This window comes from Xenopus laevis, chromosome 2S, assembly GCF_017654675.1.
Source record: "Xenopus laevis strain J_2021 chromosome 2S, Xenopus_laevis_v10.1, whole genome shotgun sequence".
Taxonomy (NCBI): domain Eukaryota; kingdom Metazoa; phylum Chordata; class Amphibia; order Anura; family Pipidae; genus Xenopus; species Xenopus laevis.
The window spans coordinates 117033799-117042951 of record NC_054374.1 but is presented as its reverse complement, the minus strand read 5'-3'; the positions used below and the strand labels follow the sequence as shown (position 1 = coordinate 117042951).

Genomic DNA, 9153 nt, shown 5'->3' with positions numbered 1-9153 from the left:
ATCAACAGGCATTAAAAAACTTTAAAAGCACTTACAAATTCCCAATACCCAACATCCTGGATCCAAATAGGGAGTAACTTTAGCCAGTGTTCTTTTCCCCTTGTTTTGTCAGTGTGGGCTGATAGGAAGCGCATCACACGTTTTAACTAGTCATCACCTTCAGAGATGAAACACCTCACCCTTATGCTTCCAAACTCCCAATAGCTTACCAAAGAGATGCCTAACAACACACATTGTCAGTACTTCCACGGGTAAGTCCTACCATGCAAAAAAAAAAGAAAGAAAAATCTTACGAAACATAGAGGCAACTTTATCAAAGGTCAAATTTCGAATTCCCTACGTTTTTTAAAACCCATAAACTCGAAATTTGACCAATCAAAATGTATTAATACAATAGAACTTTCTCCGCTTGGACGAATTGAATCGACCCAAAAACTTGAATCAAATTTGAGTCTAATTAGAAAAACTCGAATCAAATTTAAAAAATGTCTCTGAAAAAAACTTGAATGTCAGGAAGGCTGCAAACATTATCAAAATGATCCCCGGAACTCTCCCATGGACTTATACAGCAATTCGGCAAGTTTAAGGTGGCGAATAGCCGAATTTGAGTTCTTAAAGGGCCAGAGTATGATAAATCTTGAAATTCGAATTAAAACTCGAATTGAGTTTGGATACTTCACAATTCAAATTTGAGAGTTTTGACCAAAAAATAATAATTCAAAATTCAAATTTTCACTTCGGCCCTTAATAAATCTGCCCCATAGTATCTGAGGAAACCCGAAAGCTAGAGCAGGTAGTACTAGGGCCCCCTGCAAACTTTAGCAACCCCTGTAGCTAGACCTGTCAAATATAGCTACTTCCATGGCACACTCAGCATTAGACTTCCATATTTGTTCTAGTGGAGGTTTTTCAACTCACACATGGCTTCCCATTTAGGATCCATGCATACTTTTTCTTCTGGTACAGCACCAAGTTGAGTGAAATATACTATGTAATGCAGTCAAAACAGTCCCACATTTCCATTATGTGCTTATTTTTGGATTTGCTGTACAAGTTAAAAAAATTAAAGGATGTTAAAACAGGAACAGAGCATAACTTCCCTTTAGTGTTTCAAAAAAAAAAACCTTTACAACATATACTGTTTTACAAATACACAAAATAAACAAATATCTCTAAAATGATAACTTTACAAAACAGAGAGCATTTGCTGTTGATGTCCCCTTTCTGAAGATATGACAAAAATGTGAGAGTAGTTTGACATGCATGCACACTCCCATGATAGGTGTAAGGTATTTTACAGGTGACACCCTTTTCCTCACACCACCTCCTCCGTGGATGAGTCACACAATCAGCATTGCAGGAGCATAGAATGTTTCCTGAGTCTATACCTGCACTGTTCCCTGCAGGTCACTGCCTGAAACATTGCCAGTGCACAGAGCTTGCTGCTTCGTACAGTGACTAAGGTAAGTTCTATCAGCAGCCGTATAGGCACATCCATAGGGCTTTTAACGTTTTTGATGAGAATGTTGCTAATACGAGTATTTATTCCAAACTTGCATTTCGGATTAAAACATTTTTGTTTCGTTACACACATAGTGAATAATGCATAAGCAGCATGGAACTAATTCATACGATATTCAATGAGGCTTATTTATAATGTTAAAGACATTAAAACTGATACTTTATGCTTATTTTACATGAGCTTTAAAATGCTGGGAGCTAAAGTCCAACAGCAAAAAGGCATTGTTCAGGGGATGCTACCTGGTTCCAGAAACCGTGATTGGGGTTACCTGTTCAAAAGCACAAGTCAGGATGTGCAATATACATAGGGAAGTGCCATTTGCTTTCGCAAAACAAAAAAGGTTCTGAATAATCCATTTTGAGCTCAGTTTCTCCAATGCAGGTGTCAACAGAGCTCACATTTCATAGTTGTGTGTTCCCTGTGGAGTGATCTATACAGTAATTATTATTTCAATTATATTGTCATTTGTGCATTTTCGCCTTGACCCATATTTAACCATCAGTTGTGTAAAAGCAAAATTATGCACAAAACTATGATAAAATGTTCTACCAATAATGTTTTACCGAATAATTCCACAAGCTGTCTGGGAGGCTTTTCTTGCTTATTAACTGCCTATGACATGACAGGTGTAACTGCATATTTGCACTGTAACATTCTATGACAGACAGAGGCCAGACCAATGTCCTATGTACTGCAATACTAATGAACACTGTAGTCTGTTATCATCTGTGTCCCACACAACAGAGTTTAGAGCTTCTCCAGCCTTGTCAGTGTCGACGAACTGCTTTAAGAAACAACCCACCCTAATCTGGTAAAACCAGTTCAGTCAGTTAGGTTTGTCATGAATAGACAGGGAACTGCATTTTTATATTTACAACAGCACTAAGCCAGGTGGGATATGCTTCTTTTTAAACTGTCTCATTTTTTTCAAGGTACAGTACAACCAAGTTGTAAAATACATTTTAAAATGCTTTGATATATGAAGTTACACCCTCCACTGCATATTTTTAAAAACATGGGCAAGTTTTTTTGCATTAAAAACAGTTTTTTAAATGTCAAATGTGTGTGTTCTAAATGCATTCCTCTATCCTATTGTCCTGTGAAAACAGGACAAAGAACAACTTTAAAAAATGAGGGATATTGCGTTTAAAAAAAGCACAATGAAACCTGGCTTCATTAAAAAGCAGTTTTGAATGCTCACAGTACAAACAGGCAGAATATAATGTAAAAGAAATTTATTATGATTAATTTGCCTTGCCTACAATAAGGGGCACATTTACTAAGGAGCCCATTCACTAAGCGTTGAGGTGAATTTTCGAGTTCAAAAAATTTGAATTTCTAAGTAATTTTTGGGTACTTCGACCATCGAATAGGCCAAAATTTGATTGGAATTGAAAAAACTTTGACTTCGAAAATCAAAGTACTGTCTCTTTAAAACTTCGACTTTGACACTTCGCCACCTTAAACCTGCCGAATTGCTGTTTAGGATATGGGGGACCTCCTATGACCTTCCTGAGTGTTTAGACTATTCAAAGTATTTTTTTGTAAAATCGTTAGAATTGAACGATTTAATCGATCAAAGTAAAAATCTTAGATTATCGAAATATCAAATTCGATGGTCGAATTTTGACGTTTTTTAACTTCGAAATTCGACCCTTAGTAAATGTGCTTCTAAGGGTCGAATTTCGAAGTGGTAAAACTTCGAAATTCGACCATCATATGGTAGAAATTTGATAGTCGAAGTTTTTTAAAGAGACAGTACTTCGATTTTCGAATGGTTGAATAGTCGAAGTTTTTTCAATTCGAATCGACTTTTGGCCTATTCGTGGTTGAAGTACCCAAAAATTAAGTTGAAATTCGAAGTTTTTGATTTCGAAAATTCACTTTGAATTCACTTCGACCCTTAGTAAATATGCCCCTAAGTCTTACTTATTTTTATTTGTTAGTAATGTGCGATTTTCTACAAGTAATATTAGTCCTAGATATTTGTACTATCGATCCAATTAGAAATATTCTCACAGTAATGACCAATCAGCAGAGGGTATTGTGCTGCTAATTCCACCCGACTCTAGCCCACCTGTCATTGATCTCTAATGTGCAGAACCTCAGCCTTTCACCAAAACAGTGTTGCAAAGAGGTTTGAAAATTCTTTTGTTTCATTTCATGCATTAACGAGTTTATAATCCTAATTAGCAAACTAACAGTAAATCTGAAAACAATGAATTCCCTCATTCCTCATTTTTGCTTAACCAGGATTGCCACATGTGAAGTGTTTTACATGTAGAGATTTTAAACTACGCTTTGAGACTTTTGATTTAAACAATAAGTAAAAAGTATGTTCAGCACAAGCCCTTTTCACTGAATGAGAGTTGGAATTAGCTGTCCATTTGTATAAAATTTGTGCACTGACTGGTTTTCTTTGTTTTAAAAATTTAGTTGAATGGTTGCTTTGCCACAGTAATTTATCTTATTCCTTCAGCTCTCTTAACGAAGTTCTAATACAGTGAATGTGACTTAATTGGCACTTTCAAGATGCCTGGGAAATACTAAAGAGCAGTGTTGTATCAGGGAAAATGGCATATGTCAGTTGTAGCATTTGGGGATTGTTGGTCAGAAGCACATACATTATACTGAGTATAATACTTTCTACGTCACCTCGCTTTCTCCCCATGGCAGTTAATTCATGGTGATTTCTTCCACGTCTATATTACCTAATGCTAAAATAAAGTTGTTTCCAGGTATGTAAAATGAGTGAAATCAGTGTATCCCTTAAAGTAGTGCTGTTGTAATTATATAGCACTGGGAATTAATAACAATGCAATAAAATTTGGAGTATTCGCAGCTGTTAATATGTCACCTTTCTAAAGGCCCAGTCATCTTAAAGGGATTCTGTCATGATTTTTATGGTGTAGTTCTTATTTCTAAATTACACTGTTTACACTGCAAATAATTCACTCTACCATGTAAAATTGAATTCCTAACCCCAACAAGTGTTTTTGTTTAAGTTGTAATATTCGTGTGTAAGCAGCCATCTCAGGCCATTTTGCTTGGTCATGTGCTTTTAAAAAGAGCCAGTGCTTCACTATGGAACTGCTTTCAGGCAGGCTTTTCTTTCTCCTATTCACTGTAACTGAAGGAGTAGCAGTGTTGCCTCACGAGGAAACTTCGGACGGCTTCGGAAAACGAAGCATCACCTGTGTATTGCCGCAGGTGATTTTCATTTTAGCTGGTGGAGGGCAGTGGGACAGTTTAAACTTTTAATTCGCAAAGCTTTTATTAAGAAATTACTTACCGATTCTCTGCATGCGCTCCTCTGCAGAAACGGCGACAGGGCGACGATCCATCGCGCAGCGCTCCATTTCTCCTCCCTGCCTTCTATAGGAGGTAACCAGGGAGGAGAAATCGAGCGCCACACGATGGATCATCGCCCTGTCACTGTTTCTGAAGAGAATCGGTAAGTAATTTCTTTATAAAAGCTTTGCAAATTAAAATTTAAACTGTATTGGTGTTTTTTTTTTTCGTTAAAAAGAAACAAATTAAAATAAATAAATAAATAAATTATGTTACTGGTCCTTAAGGGTAAGGGCACACCTGGCGATTCGGGGAGATTAAGTCATCTGTCGACTAATTGCCTCTTCTTTGGGGCGACTAATCTCCCCGAACGCTTCCCCTTGTCTTCTGCCGCTATAATGAAAAATCGCCTGCAGCATGGCACACGCGGTGCTTCGTTTTAGGCACTCCTGCCCTAAAACATTAAAAATTCTGAATTTATTAAGCGTAAAGACCATGAAAAACACTAATACAAAACTTATCTTTCTTCTTGATTGTAACTTTAAGACCAGCAGCTATTGTAATAGGTATAAGGGATGGGTTTTGGAGATGTTTCAATTACATAGTAATCTGTCCTGCCTCGCTACAAAATATCTTCAATAAAATGCAAAAATACAGTAACGCAAAATAAAAAATCGTGTTATTGATCTAAACAAAATACTACAAACAGACAGAAAGCACGCAAGAGTGGTGCAACAGATTCTTAGGAAAATCAAGTGGATGTAAGAGCTCTAACTTTATATTATCTTCGGCTGGTGCTTTTTTTGAGAGAGCTGGAATGCTGGCCTGTTGTTGCATGTAGATTCTTTATAAAAAATTCAAATGTGTCTGGGGTATCTTGGGAATACACCCAAAATGTTTGCTGAGTTAATGGAGGTATCATCAAACCTTTGCTGGGATATCATGTCAGATTATGTTAAACACAGTGCAATTTGTTGTGAGTACTGACTACTTAGCATTGATGGTATTAACTCCATTAGTGTTTCCAGGAACAATGTTTTAAGTTTGAGTGAATCTATCTATTTATCATCACTAGAGGAATGGTGACATTGTTTATTGTTGTCTGAGAACAATGCCTCAGAATAGGTAACCAATGCAAACTTCATCCCAGGTGAAAAGGGATGATGTTACATCATTTCTTACCCTTTATCTATAGGCACACTTAACTGACCAATTATGAACTTAGACAACAACAATGGTAAAGAAAGCCTTATCTGCGATGCAAACATTTTTCCATTGTGCAAATCATTTTTAATTTTTCTTTCCATAGTCAGCATACATTTTGCCACATATCCACTCAACAGCCAATGGAAAATCCAGTTGTGCATTTTGATATTTGAACATGTGCTCAGTAAATAAAGTGTCTTGCTGAAAAAGTTTTTAGTGCCAAGAAATGATACCACCTTCAAGCTAGGTCTTATAAATCTTCATTGCACAATAAGAATTCTCTTCATTCTCTTCGTTTTTTTAATACATACTATCAAGTATTCTGGATAGATAATGGATAGGATACATGAGTGGTTGGCTAATAAGGAGGAGGTTTCAATAATTCAGTGCATAATGAGACGGGTAATGGTCCAAGGACAAAGCCATGAGGGATCTTGACAGAGTTCTAGGGGTGAGGAACATTTATCCAAGAAAGAGACAGAGAAGAAGTCGTTAGAGAGGTATGACCAGATATAGGAGAGTGTTTGCTAAGGATGAGAAAAATGTCACAGAGGAGGTGATCCCGGTGGAGAGAGGAATTCAAGGTATGAGTAAGAGCTAGACAGTGGTCAGATGGTAGGGAGCGGATACGTTTTGAAGGGATTTGATTCAGAGGGCAGGTGGTTTGTTGTCTGGTAAAGAAACATGATTTTTTTTTGGGGGAGCATTTTTACTTTTTGTGTAAAACACAACCAGAAAATGTTGACTCCTAAATGTTGAATACATATTCTATTTCAAACCTCAGTATCTTCAGCACAATTCAACTGTAGATCAACTTGATAATTTTTCACTTCCATTGAACAGTGATACTGTGTCTAAAGTGAAATACGAATCACATAACATTAAGCCTCTTACCTAAGAGACTGTCATGATGTCCTCTTAATGATAAATAATACATGTGGGTGGGGGCATAACGAAAAAAAAAAACAATGTCATCCATTAGCTCAGTTTCTATGTTGTAATTATTGTTCAGAAAAAAGTAAATACATATATATACAGTAGAGAGAGAGACACACACACAATATGGGGATGATCAGTTCTTTTTACCAGGTGGTAAAATAAAACTGCCATATAAAACTCAGTAGTCACCTTCTCTCTTTAAAGCTGGCCTGTGACCAGCAGTAAATATTAGAATTCAAGCATCTCCTTTGGGTACAAGCAAGATTTGTAAGAAATAATATCATATTTATACACAGTTATATCACATGTGTAGTTAGCCTTATGAGGCACCAGTATTACATGGGTAAATGTGTGTTCAATTCAGTATAGTATAGTATCCAAGCTACATTTTACATTTATAGGAATGTAATGAGCATAATTAAATTATGGATGTCATTAAATATTTAATGCAGTACACATTGTCACACAACTGGGGTCAAATCATGATACCAGGAAAGTTATTTACATATGAAAGTAAGTGAGGGACACAAGAAACTAACTTGCTAAACTAGACTTGATTGCATTGCCATGAAATAATTTCTAAGACTAAAGAAAAAAGAAATTAACAAATACTATCAATAAATAATAGGGCTTAACAGAATGTGAAATAGTCATGGTTTTAAAAGAAGAATTGGAAATATCTCCTTCTAAGATAGTTACAAAACTTAGGTTATTGTCCTGGTGCCAAACAGGCATTTGATTAAAAGTTCTTTGAAGAGGTTCTGTGCAGGGGTTATTACAAAAGCAGGCAGTTTCACTGGGTGCTCCGGAATATTTTGTGTAGGTGTGGAAGCTGAGTCACAATTGTCTACTAATAAGTTTTACAATCACGTTGAACAACTTTTTTATCGGATGAGGTTAGGCAGCTATCAACAGTTATAACAATGCTGTAATTTACAGTGGAAGGTTCATAAATATCTAATAAAAGCAGTATTTGGAATTTGTAAAAATATTGTTTTTAATGGCAAGGCAAGTAAAAGTTGAGGCAGCTGTAAGCCTGCATATATACCTCTCAGATAAACCTTTGGGGACAAAAATCTTATGCTAAGCAATCTTTGAGGAAACTTTGTGGACATACAGGAAAAAATCTGCAAACAGACACAAACATACCCTAAGTGACATCATAATGGGCAAAGGAAGAGAACGTGTCCATTCAGCCAACTGCAAAATTGTATCTATAAATATACAATATCATTGTTTTGATATTTTCATAATGTGTTGTGGAGATATTAAAGGAGAAGGAAAGCTACGGAGGCATTTTATTGCCAATAGATTAGCTGCAATAGTGCAAGCTAGAATGCTATATTTATTCTGTAGAATGTTTTACCATACCTGAGTAAAAAGCTCTAGAAACTCTCTGTTTGTTTAGAATAGGAGCTGCAGTATTAACATGGTGTGACATCACTTCCTGCCTGAGTCTCTCCCTGCTCTGGGCTCAGATTACAGTAGAGAAGGGAGGGGTGGGGGGAGAGGAGCAAACTGAGCATGCTCTTGCCCAGGGCAATGAGGTTTAAGATGAAGGCAGGAAGTCTGATACAGAAGCCCATGTGTACACAATAAAAGGAAAGAAATGCAGTGTTTCTTTTGACAGGGGACTCAGAGCAGCATTACTTTGGGGGTTTACTGGTATATTTAGATGGACCTTTCTGATAAGACTTACTTAGTTTTAACCTTTCCTTCTCCTTTAAGGGGACCAATTTTTCCTGGTCGGACTTTTAAAGGGGAAAACACCATTTCATCGTAGAAAAAAACAATTTTTTTTGTGATTTATTAAACCCTGACAGTGTTCAAATTCAGAATAAAAAAGCACCCAAACTCAAACCTGCCGAGGTCATTTAGAAGTCAATGGCAGATGGCCTTGTGTAAAATACCCCTTTAAATCTAACTGCTTATGAAGCCAAATAAATCTCCCATTTAAAGTATAGAAACGATGTGCTCTTGCTGTTGCCTAACCACTATTCTGGAGCCTAAAATTACATCTGATGCCACAGGGATATACTTTGGGAAAATTATTCTCTAATGACAACCTGCAAATGAGAGTTTCATTTGATTTGGATTCTGGTCAAATTTTCAAGAGGAGATTCTGTATTGTCTTGTCTGTATTGTCTTGATGGATCTTTATCTTATTTTATCTCACGGAAAATTATTAATTTACA

The 9153-nt window shown here is 36.4% G+C and overlaps 1 protein-coding gene across 15 annotated transcripts in view; it reads left to right on the top strand.

Annotated features, from left to right (window-relative positions):
* The first annotated feature begins 1316 nt into the window (after positions 1 to 1316).
* LOC108709769 (sciellin) overlaps positions 1317 to 9153 on the top strand; it is a 58335-nt gene continuing 50498 nt past the window's right edge. For all 15 annotated transcript variants that reach the window (XM_041584305.1, XM_041584304.1, XM_041584300.1 and 12 more), the window contains exon 1: positions 1317 to 1463. The gene's annotated coding sequence lies outside the window, so the exon portion shown is untranslated. The remainder of the gene's footprint in view (positions 1464 to 9153) is intronic.